The sequence below is a fragment of the Podarcis filfolensis genome (genome assembly GCF_964270895.1).
Source record: "Podarcis filfolensis genome assembly, chromosome: 1".
In the NCBI taxonomy this organism is placed as follows: Eukaryota; Metazoa; Chordata; class Lepidosauria; order Squamata; family Lacertidae; genus Podarcis; species Podarcis filfolensis.
The window spans coordinates 24,331,604-24,346,286 of NC_139604.1; the positions used below are offsets into that span (position 1 = coordinate 24,331,604).

The 14,683-nt window shown below is 44.5% G+C and overlaps 1 protein-coding gene and 1 long non-coding RNA gene across 5 annotated transcripts in view; both read left to right on the plus strand.

Annotated features, from left to right (window-relative positions):
* Nucleotides 1-14,683, plus strand: part of UBE2E3 (ubiquitin conjugating enzyme E2 E3) — a 96,312-nt gene that overhangs the window by 11,707 nt on the left and 69,922 nt on the right. The window lies entirely within an intron of this gene.
* Nucleotides 132-6,521, plus strand: LOC310743782. The gene is made up of 2 exons (XR_014539223.1): nt 132-1,773; nt 2,213-6,521. It is a non-coding gene; the product is annotated as an uncharacterized lncRNA (long non-coding RNA).

Below are 14,683 nucleotides of genomic sequence, written 5' to 3' on the forward strand. Positions count from 1 at the left end.
GAGGTGTAATGTGATGACAACCACCTAGCCTCACAGTTGTATTTTGGACCAATTGTGGTTTCTCTGAAATGCCTTCTGAAGAGTGCATTACTGGGCTATGGATCACTAGACCAGGCATGTGCATTCCACGTAGAGTCACAGCTGGAGAATTAAGCTGAGTTGGCAGTTCGTGCTCCAGGAGCAAAGACAGGGCAGTGGATACCACTAACACCCAAACTGCAAGCCCATTCATACAGGAGGAGTGTAGCCTTGTTGAGCATGGCGTGGGTACCACACATGGCGGCAGGCAAATCACCCACCAGCAGAACCTCCATTTTGTCTGGATTGAGTTATTGGCCCTCATCTCATCTGTTGCCACTGGTTTAGCACTGCCTCACCTGAAGTGAAACAAAAATTAAAGGTCATGAAACTTTGGCATCATTAGATCTGAGATTGTGCATGTATGTATATGGACTCTCTGATCCTGGTATAGGTTTTTGCCCTTGTATTTATCATGTGCTTTTGTTCTCTGTGCTTCCTTTCCCTTCACTTCCTGGCCTTCAGACCCATTTCAGAAGTAGTAGCCCACTATTCCACAAACGGGTTGATTTACACCATCATGTCCACTGTAAAATGAACATGGGAGATTTTGCTGAACCGAGCAATATCAGATTTTTGCAAGGCGACAATAAAAGAGATCAGAATTAATCAGTCCATGATACAATTGAGTGGAAACTGTGGGTGAGCTTTAAAGCACAAGTCGGCACTGTGAAAAAAGTGGACTTTCAGTGTTGTGAGTGTGGGGTTTTAAAAATAGAACCTAGACTGCAATCCAGTGCATCTCTTGCCTGAACTAAAACATATTGAGTTCAACTGGACTTAACTGCCAGAACTGAATCCTCAGGCATGTTTTAGGCACAGCCTCTTGGGAAAATCCTGCTCAGTCACAATCTGCATAGTTAAGTGTTGAAGAGTTAGGTTTTAAACAGTTTTCAGTTCAGACCTTTCGGATGCTTTTATGATACCAGTCACTATAAACCCACTGGTAGCCTCATAAAGGTTGACTTGCCACTTCGAATGGAGCTCAACAGGTTGTGGGCTGGCTCTCATCAGAGTGGCCACATAAGATCAGCTGAATTTTGAGAAACGACCAGGAGAGGACAGAAGGCAGGTGAAGGTCTCACCATCCATCCAAAGCCAGCGTTCAGATCAGCTCAGAATTTCTCTTTTCCTCGGTCAGTTACAATTTGGAAAAGCTGGACTTTGGGAACAGTTGCTCACAGAGCCTGTACCGAGCACCCAATTCTAGCCTTGCCTATTCAGAAGTAAAACCCAAATAGTCTTACTAAGTCCATGTCGCAGGAATAGCTACCATGGCAACCTCCCAAAATTGCTGGGACTTCATTTCCCACCATCCCCGACCATTGGCTGCCCTGGCTGGGGCTGACAGGAGTTGGAGTCTAGCAATATTTTGATGGCACCTGGTTGCCTTCTCCTAGCTTGGCCTAAAATGACCACCCAGCCTGCTGCAGATTGTTGTAGCGTTTCCCAGTTCGCTGTTTTTCCTGGACGTGTATTTTACTCGTCTCTCTGCCCGCGAAACACGTGCACTCAAATTCAACCTTTTGCCTGACATCCAGGGCTTAGCGCATTTTCCTCGACAGCTGGTCATAACATTCAATTGATACACTAAGCCTGTTAAACCAAAGGCTGACAGGAAATCTGTGCCATTCACTTCCCTAGTAATCATAGCCGAGCAAGGAAGTAACCCTTCTTCTCATAAAAACGAAAAGGGTCATGTAATGCCTTTAGGGGTTGCTCGTGCGTAAGTTGCCGCCGCTCTGGGCTAGGTTGGTTGGTTAAACCATTTCTCGCTGGACAGCCATCCACTCCGTGGCTGTTCAGTCGCTGGCAGAATCCGTCAGTGGGCGTTTCTTAAACCTTTTCCAACATAAAAGTTGTTTGACGCCCAGTCTCCTCCTACTCTCCCTGCGCGGAAGTCTTCTGCGCAGGGAGGGCGTGGGTAGCGGAGGACCTGTGCTCTCCCCGCTGGTGTCCAGTGAAGAGTCCCGGAGCCTGCTCTCTGCTTCCCCCATTGGCCCCCCTCTATCCCTGGTGTTGCGCTGATTTTCTTCCCCAACAGGAGACCTGCCTCTCTCCCTGCTTGGCCCCTCTCCAGCATCGCTGTGGAGCCTCGCCTCCTCCTCTAGTTCCGATGGCAGTTTCCTGACAGGTCAGGAGTTTCTCATCCAGGAGCTGTCCTCAGACTTTGCTTAATGTGGCTTCCTTTGTATCTCAGCTAAACCTGGAGGGCGAATGTGTGGAGGATGTAGAATTGTGAAAAATACACTTCTGTAGCCGTATTCAAGGCCTTGGGTTTTCCCAACCCTGATCTCCAATACAAATTAAATGGCCAGGTCCCTATCATTTATATGGATTTCTCTCTCTCTCTTTTTCACAGCAGTGTAACAACACTTCACTTTTAATTTTTTTGGAGTGGGGGAGAGTTTCCTCCTAAGCACCAGCAGCCTGCAAGGGAGAATGGCATTTAATTTGAAGGAAACTTTTGGAACCCTCATCTTAGGGGAAATTTGCACTTGGCAAAAAAATGCAAGTTAATTCCTTGAATGCTGTTGTGGAATTTCCTTCCCTTGGAAACGGGTTTCCACGTGTTTTTGTTTTTGTTGTTCCCTGCTAGGGAAAAAGAGTTCAAAAACAATGCTTCTGTTTGGACGACGCAGTTCAAAAGCAAACTCCGAGTTGGCTTTTTGTGTTCTGACGTCTTTGAAGCGCCAGCCTCCTTCCCCCCGCCCCGTTATTCTCTCCGGCGTATAAAGGAAATTTACTTTCCTTTAGTTTCCTCCCCATTTTTTTTTTTTTTTTTGCGAGTGAGTGCATGCGCATAAACACAACGCGCCACTGAGATGATCTTTGATTGTGGGAATCTCTGCTGTCGCCGTAATAGTGACTAGAGATAGCAGCTGTGGCATTTGGTCATCTAAGCAGTTGTGACAGGAGTTTGCCGTGCCAGTGGATCATTGCCAGTATTATACAGCTGTCCAAAAAACGGTAATGGATAGGCTCACAAGGGTGATTCTGTTTCGCTGAACGAAAAATCACAAGTTCTGCAAACATAGGAAGCTTGCCTTATAACTGTCAGATTGTTGGTCTATCTAGCTCAGTATTGTCTAAAAGAGCCCGTGTGGTGTAGCGGTCAGAGTGTTGGACTAGGAACTGGGAGACCAGGGTTCAAATCCCCACTCGGCCATGAAGCTCACTGGGTGACCTTGGGCCAGTTACTGCCTTCTCCGCCTTGGCCTACCTCACAAGGTTGTTGTGGGGATTAAGCAAAGGGGGGAGAACCATTCACACCACCTTGAGCCCCTTGGAGAGAAAGGGGGGATAACACAGCCCCCTTGTGTTAAAATTATTGTTTTTAACAGGGATGGGGTTTTAACTTGGGTGGGTGCTGTTCTTTTTGGAGGGTGGGGTTGTTTTAAATTGTTGTTAAATGTTATGTGTTGTGGGAGCTAGACTAAGGCTACCAAATCTTCCCAGGGACAGTCCTCAGATTTACAAATCAGTCCCCACACAAAATCCATTGAAGTTGAAAAGTGTCCCCGGATTCATTGATAAAAATCTGGTAACCTTAAGCTAGACTGGTGACTGGGAGTGGCCGCCGAGACTGTATAACACCAGTCCTGAGAGACCTTCATTGGCTTCCAGTACGTTTCCAAGCACAATTCAAAGTGTTGGTGCTGACTCTTAAAGCCCTAAAGGGCCTCGGCCCAGTATACCTGAAGGAACCTCTCCACCCCCATCGTTCTGCCCGGACTCTGAGGTCCAACTCCAAGGGCCTTCTGGCAGTTCCCTCACTGCGAGAAGTGAGGTTACAGGGAACCAGACAGAGGGCCTTCTTGGTAGTGGCGCACGCCCTGTGGAACGCCCTCCCATCAGATGTCAAGGAAATAAACAACTATCTGACTTTTAGAAGACATCTGAAGGCAGCCCTGTTTAGGGATGTTTTTAATGTTTGATGTTTTATCGTGTTTTTAAGATTCTGTTGGGAGCCGCCCATGGTGGCTGGGGAAACACAGCCAGATGAGCGGGGTATAAATAATAAATTATTATTATTATGATTAGGATTAGGATTTTTGTATTTGTAGCCTGAAGTATTATTTAGGGTTTTTTTTGGTTGTGGAGTATTTTTGGTTGCGGAGTATATTGTTTATTAGTGTGTATATATTAGTATTGTTAATTGTTTGTGTTATTTTTATGTTTGGGTCATTTTTATTTTCCTTTTCGTTATGTATTTTGTTCTTTGATTATTTTCATTATGTGTTTTGTGCTTCGTATACTGTAACTTTGTGTCGTGAACCACCCTGAGACCTCTGGGGATAAGGCAGTATACAAATTTAATTGATGATGATGATGATTAATAATGCTCTCCAGGGTTTCAGATTGGGTGTGTGTGTGTGTGTGTCGGGCATTCCCAGTCACACCAACCAAATCAGGAATCATCTGCATAGAAAGCATATTTTCTGTCACTGAGCCGTGGCTGCTCTCTGGTAGTATAATCCAGACTCCATGTTAAGGAACAGCTGAATGCTGGGGCTTTTATATATTAAGCAAATTAAGAATACTTGGGCATTCTCACTTGTTTGTACACTTCTCCTTCTGCTGGCTGTGGGAATGGAGATATGAAATAATAAAGCAACTTTACCTGGAACTCGCAACATACTTTCATGCCTTGAGTTCTTCTAAGTCCTCTTGATTTTGTTGCACGAGGTCATTACACGCTTAATAAGAGTTTCCCGCTTGAAATTAACGGCATTCAAACGTGTTAAACTTTGGCCGGATCTCCAGAGGGATGCTGGTGTTGTCTGGACATCGGATTTCGCATCCAACACCAAATTATACGCTTGCGCGGAATTGTGGAATAGTCGCAGTTCAAAGGTTATTCGAGGTGAAGGAATCCTGAGTTACATCTGCAAGTCCACAAATTGCTGTTTGGTGAGTCCAGAATGGTCTCAATCTCTCTGAGATGACTCTTTGCAAATTTAATACAGTGGTACCTCGGGTTAAGTACTTAATTTGTTCCGGAGGTCCGTTCTTAACCTGAAACTGTTCTTAACCTGAAGCAGCACTTTAACTAATGGGGCCTCCCGCTGCAGCCTCACAATTTCTGTTCTCATCCTGAAGCAAAGTTCTTAACCCGAGGTAGTATTTCTGGGTTAGCGGAGTCTGTAACCTGAAGCGTATGTAACCTGAAGCGTATGTAACCCGAGGTACCACTGTACTGGCTATCAAAGTGGCTAAAATATATACAGTGTGTATCTATGTATAAAAGGGGTCATTAACCATTTTTTGTCATGCTGTCAGATAATGCTGCCGGCTGCCATCGTGGCCTAGTCTTGCACTTACTGGTTCCCTATTACAGGAGCTGTCTCTAATGGTGCCATTTGTGCTTTCTCCGAGGCAAAGGGCTTCCTGTTTATCTGTTATTGGCACCTGTGAAAATACTGCTTGACGGGGTTTTCCTTGCACGCTTGCATTCTGCCCTGGGGAGCGAGGGTGGAGAAAGGAAACTCCGAATAATGGTTGAGGTGGTCTTGCCACATTGGAGCATGCGTATGAAAGAGTGTGTGCTTTTCAGTGTTAAAAATGTACTGCTTCCGGGTCAGTGAACACTTGCTGACAGGATTGAGCGAAAGCAGGGTTTGCTGATTTCCGGAATAGTCATGGAAGGCAGGAGAACAGGAGAGGAGAGAGGGTTGTGAGTATCCTAAGGGTATCCCAACTGCCCAATGGTAGAGATGGGCCTTTAGGTTGCCGCTGTAGCAAAGTGTTTCCCGAACGTGGCTCTCGGGAAGTTTTTGGACTACAGTTCCTATCAGCCCAGACCACTGGTCCTGCTAGCTAGGGATGATGGGAGTTGTAGTGCAAAAACAGTTTGAGAAACACAGCTGTAGCGGAGCCATCCTTTGGAAGATGGAGCTGAATGAAGCCCTTAGCTAGCCGATCCCGGTGGCAGGACTGTCTGTTCAAACTGCGACTTCCTTCATCGTTAATCTTTTCGGAAGGTAAATCAATGCGTCACAGCCGTTTAAAGATGTGTTTAACTAGCGATGGCCTTTATTTACCCATAGCTATTATTAGTAAGTGATTTATTGGCGTATTGGGGAGGGACTCGATGATTTAATTTTGGAGCAGCGAACTCGGGAAAAGAAGAAAAAGGGAGCGAGATGCCATTTAGTACAGCAGCGGCTGCGACAATCTATTATTTTATTTTAGTCATTGTGCCTCCCTTTCTGCCACCTCTTAGTCCTTCAGGGTAACTAGTACTTAATGCGAGTAGCTATGGTGCTAGATACTAAACACAGTAGAATTCCGAGGCAATTAGATGCCTAATAGAATTTTAAGAGAGTTATTAATTTAGCAGACTTGACAAGGCTTGGAGATCAGGAGGGTCTTTCTCACTTTGCTACGCTTAGGAACGATTAGAGCATATTTTATCCAAGACAGGCTCAGTGTTTTCAAAATAATCACAATAATAATAATAAAAACCTAATGGATTTTGTTTTGTACAGACCGAGCTCCTCTCTTCCTCTATAGCGAGGTGAAACTGCACTCTTGCCATCTTCATAGGTGGAGGCCTGTGTTCAGTGTTTTGAGTTTAATATCCCTTCATTCGTGTTATTATTATTATTAATCTTCACAGCAACCTTCAAGGTAGGTTACACTGAGCTGCCATGACTGACCAAAGCTCATCCAGTGAGCTTATTCGCTGAGTGGGGATTTGAGGCCTGATCTCAGTCCCAACACTCTGAACACTACATCAGAATTATTTCCAACAAGAGGGATGAATTAAAATAGGAGGCAGAAATACATACATACACAGAGGGCCTAAATTCAAATCCTGCCTGGGCCTTTTCAGGACTCAAAACTATCCCAGGGGAATTTCTGATCCTTTCCTCCGTTTCATCTGCAGTTTGTCATACATCCTAAGTACTAGACACAACTTTTAGAAGACATCTGAAGGCAGCCTTGTATCGGGACGTTTTTAAGGTTTAATGCTTTATTATGTTTTTATATGTGCTGGAAGCCACCCAGAGTGGCTGGGGCAACCCAGTCAGATGGACGGGGTATAAGCAATAAAATTATTATTATTGAATTGTTATAATGGGCTGGGGTGGCAGTGGCGTAGCGTGGGGGGTGCAGGGGGGGCCGGCCGCACCGGGCGCAACATCTGGGGTTAGGGCAAATCCACAGGTTAGGGGGTGCAAATTACTTGCCTTGCCCCGGGTGCTGACAACCCACGCTACGCCACTGTGGGGTGGGGAAGATGCAGTTCAAGTTAAAAGTGATTGGCTGCCGGTTTATTTCTGGACCCATTTCAAAGTGTTGGCGAAGGCTACAGAAACAAGAAAACCACAGTGCTATGCCTCTGGTGGGTATGTGGGCTTTCAGGGTTCATACTGGGGGAAAAAAAAACATTTTTAAATGCCGCCCCCCCCCAGGTTGGGAGGAAAAACTGTCCATAGAAATCAGTAGAGAAGTCCAGAATTTTACCATAGATGTGACTGGGCAGTCACATGTCTGGCCAGAAACAAAAGTTAGCTCTTTCTAACTCAGGGCTTGTTTTGTGTGAAACATCAGATTTTAAAATGATTTTAAATGAAAATAGTTCTGCCTGTGGACATTCCAATGCGGATTCCATCAATTATCCCCATAATGTCATCCCCTGCCTTGTGTCGTCTTCTTCTGTAGTTGTTCTGCTGCCTTGTTTTAAATATCTACCGGGTCCAGATATTGCGCCCCGCCCACCGCTCCTGGACCAGAAAGTTTGGAGTTTGAATTCAAAGCCGGCTGCAGATGGAAAACAGCGGCAGGCGGGATGGAGATGAGAGTTGATTTCAGGTCCCCCCTTGCCGTTAGCATAATCTTTCCTTTAATTTTATTTGTGTTGTCACAATCTTTTAATTGAACCCAGCTTTGGGGATCTGACAGAGTTGAAAAGTGAGCTAAAAATAACCCAGATATATAAAATTCTGCAGCTCGAGGGGGCTTGGGCTGAGAGAGCAATCGTCCAGGGGTCCTTTACCTTTGCCTTTACCTAGGGCAGCCTGCAAAGTAGTCCCTTGTTAATATTGCACCCGGGAGAATGATCTGAGTCCAGTTTATAACTGCCCTTCGGTGTAGACCTGTGCAGTGTTAGAAACTCAAGATACTGTAGATCAGGAATGAAAATCCCTTTATCTGTCCTCTGTCTGTCTAAGGTGTGATGGTTAGCAACATTTATTTATGGAAATATTTATAGCCATCACTTCCATAAAAATACAGCCAGGCAGTATACAGCAAAGAAAATTGCAGCAACATAAATAAAAACACCAGAAGTGGGCAAAAATGAAATTTGCATTTCTGAATAGCACAGGTTTTAAGCGGTGTCTAAAAGAAAGAAGGGATGGTTCTCGCCAAACCTCCAGTGGCAGGGAGTTCCACTGGGCAGGGCCTGCACCAGTAAGGTCTTGGTCTTCATCAATCACATGCAAAGGGCCACATGAAACACATAAGAGGAGTCCTGCAGCTGCCCATCTAGTCCAGCATCCTGTTCTCACATTGGCCAACCAGATGCCCATGGGAAGCCTGTGAGTGGAATGTGGGGGAAAAGATTCCTGCATTGCCAGGGGTTGGGATAGATGACCCTCGGGGTCCCTTCCAATGCTACAATTCTATGGTTCTGTGTAATAACATTCTCCCTACCTGTGATCTGCATCAGCTGGCATTCAGAGGTATACTGCTTCTTGACAGTGGAGGTAGAAACCTAGCCATCTTCATTGACACCAAATTCTTAACTGATAGGGGGTTGTGTGCGTGTGTGTGGTCAGAATCAGGTAAGGGTATTTTGTGCCCTCGGCAAACTCTCTTCATGCATAATATAACAGTGCATTTTAGTGGGTTGCCTTGAACAAGACAATGAGACTACTAACCAGTTTCATTGATAATAATAATAATATTTAGTGTAAATTTCCATCTTTGAAGTTCGTGCCATTTCAGCTCAAAACCCTCTAAAATTACGCCAGATGTAACTGTACTATTCTGCAGCTTCTCACCGTAATGGTTTTTTAAAAACCCTGTTCCTCAGCAAATAGCCCTGTATGTAAGACAAAACTGTGGGGTGGGTTAACGTAGAAGAACCCAATAAAACTGAATTAAATTTTTGGCAGTGGACGAGAAAATCCTTAAGGCTGCTATCCTGTGCGCAGTTACCTGAGAGGAAGCTACTCTGTATACAGCAGTATTTATTACCAAGTATGCATGCGTACAAGGGACGCGGGTGGCGCTGTGGGTTAAACCACAGAGCCTAGGACTTGCTGATCAGAAGGTCGGCGGTTCGAATCCCCGCGACAGGGTGAGCTCCCGTTGCTCGGTCCCTGCTCCTGCCAACCTAGCAGTTCGAAAGCACGTCAAAGTGCAAGTAGATAAATAGGTACCGCTCTGGCGGGAAGGTAAACGGCATTTCCGTGCGCTGCTCTGGTTCGCCAGAAGCAGCTTTGTCATGCTGGCCACATGACCCAGAAGCTATACGCTAGCTCCCTCGGCCAATAAAGCGAGATGAGCGCCGCAACCCCAGAGTCGGCCACGACTGGACCTAATGGTCAGGGGTCCCTTTACCTTTACCTTATGCATGGGTATATTGTGCTGTTAAATATACTTCTGCAACTTTTCAAGTCTGACATAGGGATGGACAAACCTAATGGCCAGCCTGTAAAGGAGATATCCATCCATCCATCCATCTATATTTTAGAAGGAAGAACTATACATGTACCTCAAAATACTTACAAATATTGTTGGTGACTTTTGCAACAAATTAACAATTTAAAATAAACATGAAGTTGGGATGATAACATTTCTTTGATGAAAATACGGACGTTCTATTCCATACCTTCCAACATTTCTCCCATGAAGATAGGGATGACCTAAGGAAAAGCGGGACATTCCGGGATCAAATCAGAAACAGGGGTAGCTTCTGTAAATGCAGGACTGTCCCGGGAAAATAGGGACACTTGGAGGGTCAGGAATGATAAGAGCTTTACAAATCTTGGTGGGATGGGAAAGGGAAATATTCGCCAAGTTAGGAGAGGGGGAATGAGATTGAAAAAGAAGAGCTTCTTTCTGCTGTCTCCTCTCCAAGAAAGAATCAGTTGAATTGCTCTTAACCCCCAGTATCATTTTGGAAAATTGGATGGCAATGCTAAAAGTGAAGGGAGGTGGGGAAAGGCAGGAGACTTAAGATTATCTCTAAAGCAGGGGCACCCAAAGGTCTGCTGAAAGCTTCGATTCGCCAGGTATAAGCCAGGGCGGCTGCTATTTATATGCACCAACCTGGAAGATAGCTGAGTGCAAAGAGGCTTTTAAAAAAGACATATGCTGAAATCAGGAGGAGAAGAGAAGAGCCATTTTCAAGAGAATGAAGAAATCTCCTCTGCCCCCTGCCCCACTTTCAGTTCCAGATACCCCCCCCCCTTACACAATGGCTAAGGGTATGTGGTTTGTGTTTTTTTGGGTTAAAAAAGAAGATGCAAAAGGAAAATCTGCCCAGAACCCTTAACTAACAACAACAACAATTCTCTGCAAGTTTGATCCATCTCCATGGTCTTAATGATGATAGTGATCAAACCAAATTTAGGTATTTCCTACGAAATTAAAAATAGTCGGGAGTGTAAAATTTTCTCCCTCCCTTGGCATTGGGAGAAGGACCTCCAGGGGTAGCAAACTGCCCTTCTGATTTTGCCACCCTTAAAATCCCCCTTCCCGGGCAGCTAACCTACTTCGCCTAGTGCTGAATCCGACTTTTGTCAGAGTGTGTGTGAGTGGTTTGGTTAGCAGGTGTTACTCCGCATGGGCGAAGCGGAAGGCCTGGCCACCCCAAGGACTTTCTCAGTTCTGCCGTTTCAGTTGTGCCAAACCCTCTCCAGAGATGCAGCCTCATCATTTTGCCACTCGCCTTTTGGTGAGTGGCTTATAAGTGGCTTTTTTCAGACAGGCTGGAGTCAGTCAAGTTCTCCGAACCATAGAATTGTAGAGTCAGAAGCCCGTCCCCTGCAGTGCAGGATTCTTTTGCCCAATGTGCGGCTCGACTCGAACCCAAGACCCTGAGATTAAGAACCTTATGCTCTGCACCTTTGCAGTTCCTGTTCTGTGTTTTGGTTGTTTTTATGCAGTCTGAAATCGGCTGTGTTTGTTCTCGCTTTTCTTTTTCATTTCATCACCGATGGCGTTAGCTGCATTGAGGGTCCTCAGACTGAACGCCAGGTTACAGTGGTGCCTCGCAAGACGAAATTAATTCGTTCCGCGAGTCTTTTCGTCTTGCGATGTTTTTCGTCTTGCGGAGCACGGTCAGTCGCAACTGCACCTCTTCAAGCGGTTTTTTTTAAAAAGGACACAAACTCACAAGACGTTTTCGTCTTGCAAAGCAAGCCCATAGGGAAAATCGTCTTGTGAAGCAACTCAAAAAACGAAAAACTCTTTTCGTCTTGCGAGTTTTTCGTCTTCCGAGGCATTCGTCTTGCGAGGTACCACTGTAAATATCTTTAAATAAATAAAGCACCCCTGAGCTGTTTGCAGTTTTGTTTTGTTTTTTGGATTCTGATATATTTAGAATTTACATGTGTGTGTGTGTGTAGGCCTCAGATTCTGGCTTTAAAGAATCACTCCACTTAATGCTCAGGTAATGGCATGCAGGGATAAATGAGTGGCTGTTTATATAGGATTATGTTGACATGAAGCTGCTGGGGATGGAGATGGGGGATGCCACAATAAATGTGTCTGTGTTGCTCTGCACATCATTTCTATTAAAAGTGTGACCTGAAAATGAGTGGTGGCTTTGTTAAAATACCTTTTTCTGAAAAATGGCTCTCAGACTGTTTGTTTGTTTGTTTCATTTATTCCCAAGGAGCTCACGCTGGGATACATGTGTCTCGCCTTCCCCATTTTAACCTCCCAACAACCCTGCAGGGTGGTAATAATAATAATAATAATAATAATAATAATAATAATAATAATAATAATATTTTTTGTGCCCTGGCCTTCTGACTGGGTTGCCCCAACCACTTGGGGCAGCTTCCAACAGAATATAAAAACATTAATTATGAAAAACTAAGTCTCTCTGATCCTAGTCGAGCACTAGGGAGTAAGCTTCATTTAACATAGTGGGGCTACTCTTGAGTAAATGAAGATGAATTGGATTGCACTTTAGACCAGAACTGTAAGAGGTGCTTTGCGTGTTATTCCACAAACCTATCTTATATGACTACTCAGAAGGAAGTCCTGCTGAGTTCAGTGGGACTCACTCCCAGGCACGGGTCTACAGGGTTGTAGCCTCAATCGTTGAGTTTGTAAAGTTTGTTGAGATTGTTCTTCGAGAGGGATAAAGAAAGAGCCTAGAGTTGGCCATGGAAGAAGCAAACAACGAAGATACGCAATCCAGCAAATGTTTATTTTTTTTTTAAATGAGTGGTCTCTGGGCTTGATTGCTCACTTCTCCTCACAGTTGGCTGAGCCTGTGAGTTCAAGGCTGGGCTCCGGATCTGTCACTGAGTACTTTGAGGAAACATCTGATATATTTTGTGAGCTATCATCTGAACAGGCCCAAGGCAAATGATTAAGAGGGAGATTTGGAAGATACACAGAAAGCATTCTGCTCACAAAAGGGAACCCATTCCTCAGTATCCTAATCCCATATTTTTGCTTGAAAGAATGCCAAAGACACATTCTTTCCTAATTTGATCCTCTCTCCATGGGTAGAGCAAATGAAGTCAAATCCTGCTTCTTGTTTACAAGAAGCCTGTGAGGTGGGTCACCATTAGCCTCTTTTTTCAGAAGAAGGGCTTGGGGTGAGAGACTCTAACCTTTGGAAATGAACCTTTTAGATAAGTACACTATATGCTGGGTGATAGTTGGCCTGAAAAATGAGAAAAGCCACACAGTTTAGCATTTTCAAAGCTTGTTTCAAATCCATGCTTAATACCAGCCTTCCATTTCACTTCAAGATTGATTGACATCTATCTTTCATATGTAAAATCAGACTGTGCAAAAATCCTCCTGGTACTGGTTAGCTGTGCACCTTGCAGCTGAAGTCTATGCATGTCTATTTAGAAGCAAATCTCACTGACTTTAGTGACACTTATTCCTGGGTAAATATGTTTGGGACTGTGCTTTAATAAATAATTGTTGCATAGATTTCAGTACACTGGATGTGTCTTGTACGTGTGTTCCAGTTCTGGTGTGCAGTAATCATTGTCTTAAGTTTTATATTCATTGGTCTATGTCTTTTGCACAAGTTTACCTGCGTACAAGATGGTTGAGCTGTGCAGATCAGCAAGTGTATACTTTCCCCAAACAAATACTTGTACATGTGTATAGACAGCTTCAGTGTGAACCAGCCTAGACTGTAAACTCACTGAATGTTACATGTGAATAGCCATATGAGTGTAAAATGGTAAAGGTAAAGGACCCCTGACCATTAGGTCCAGTCGCAGACGACTCTGGGGTTGCGGCGCTGATCTCACTTTACAGGCCAAGGGAGCCAGCATTTCGTTTGCAGACAGTTTTTCCGGGTCATGTGGCCAACATGACTAAGCCGCTTCTGGCAAAACCAGAGCAGCACATGGAAATGCCATTTATCTTCCCGCCAGAGCGGTACCTATTTATCTACTTGCACTGGCATGCTTTCGAACGGCTAGGTTGGCAGGAGCTGGCACAGAGCAACGGGAGCTCACCCCGTCATGGGGATTCGAACCGCCGACCTTCTGATGGGCAAGCCCAAGAGGCTCAGTGGTTTAGACCACAGCGCCACCCGTGTATCCCACGTATGTGAGTGTACAGCTTAACTATTTGCGTACACAGATTGGACACTTGATGCATGTAACTTGTGAACTTTCCTGTGGCTTTGGGGCAACCCTGTTTCTGCACATTTCTATCTTTGCTGTGGCCTCCGATTAAGCAGATCTGTTTAGGGAAGTTTTTAATGTTTAATGCTGTATTGTTTTTAACACTTGATTGGGAGCTGCCCAGAGTGGCTGGGGAGACTCAGCCAGATGGGTGGGGTATAAATAATATATTATTATTATTATTATTATTATTATTATTATTATTATTATTATTATTATTATTATATCTGTGTGTTTCTGCAGCACTCTGAACAAAACGAACATTTGTGCATGTGTATATATGATGGTAATGAAATATCTCTATAGTGCCATTTGTGTAGAAGCCACTTTACAGAGTTCAATGGGTCCCTACTGCAAGGGGTTTAACAGTCTAGAGAGGAAGGTGAGAGAGGAAGGAAAGGGAATCAGAGGCAGAGTTAAACAGGGGAAGATGTGCTTCAACTATATGCATTTAGGCTCAGTTACAGTGAGGTATTGAGCAACAATAGTTCCATACTTTCTTCCTGGCGTCTATGAAAAATGGTCATCCTTATCTAGCATAGTTAGCCAGAGTTAGGCTTGCTCGAGTCCCCTCGAAATCACTGAGAATGAAAGAAACAGTTAAACACCTCCCGGGGAATCCATTGGATTTAAAGGGCATTCCTCGCTGGATTTTCTTTTCCCCAGGCAGATTAATTTACAAGCTGACTAGCTATCCAAATAAAATTATTCTTCCAATCGTTTGCAACGGGCTTTTGACTTCATATCCCGCT